Below are 604 nucleotides of genomic sequence, written 5' to 3'. Positions count from 1 at the left end.
ATGTCGACGAAAAAAACTAAATTTACTCGAAGTTGCTATCTGTCGTGACGACGAATTTTAACCAAAATTTCTGTAAGTCCCTTGCGACGTAGAGCCTCAATGAGGATCGTTTTAAAAAGTGTTATTGTCGTGAAATTGACCTCATCGCAATAATGGCGCCTAAAGCCAACATTTTTTGCGGTGATGGCGAAGCATGTTTCGACTTTGCGAGGTGCTGCAAGATGAGGTCGAGACTCGGGTATGGAAATTGACGGATCCTGATGGAGTTTTTAAAAAATACAACGTACAGGTGAGAGATGATAGAGTTGGTGTAGAAAGTGAATTTATGGCGTGTGGAGAATGCGACTTTTTGCATAAATGTTGAAAATTAAAAGTAATGCCCCCACGCGGGATTGAACCACGGACCTTCTCCTTACTAAGGAGGTGCTCTACCACTGAGCTATAGGGGCTTTTTGTTATGCATATAATATCATCACTCAACCAGTTCTAGCACCTCTTTGGCTATTTCTATTTTCTTTATGATTTTTACTTTACGACTCTTTACTTCCATTACGCACACCTTCAACACACAAAATAACCTCTCTCACGTTTTTCATTACTCTCT

General features: G+C 40.2%; 1 non-coding gene across 1 annotated transcript; it reads right to left on the bottom strand.

Moving 5' to 3' along the window:
• Nucleotides 1–377: 377 nt before the first annotated feature.
• SPRG_30138 lies at nucleotides 378–449 on the bottom strand. The gene has a single exon. It is a non-coding gene; the product is annotated as a tRNA-Thr (tRNA).
• Between the last annotated feature and the right edge of the window lie 155 nt (nucleotides 450–604).

The sequence above is a fragment of the Saprolegnia parasitica genome (genome assembly GCF_000151545.1).
Source record: "Saprolegnia parasitica CBS 223.65 unplaced genomic scaffold supercont2.56, whole genome shotgun sequence".
Lineage (NCBI taxonomy): Eukaryota > Oomycota > Saprolegniomycetes > Saprolegniales > Saprolegniaceae > Saprolegnia > Saprolegnia parasitica.
The sequence above is the reverse complement of the archived record's forward strand: the minus strand, read 5'-3'. Positions and strand labels throughout refer to the sequence as shown.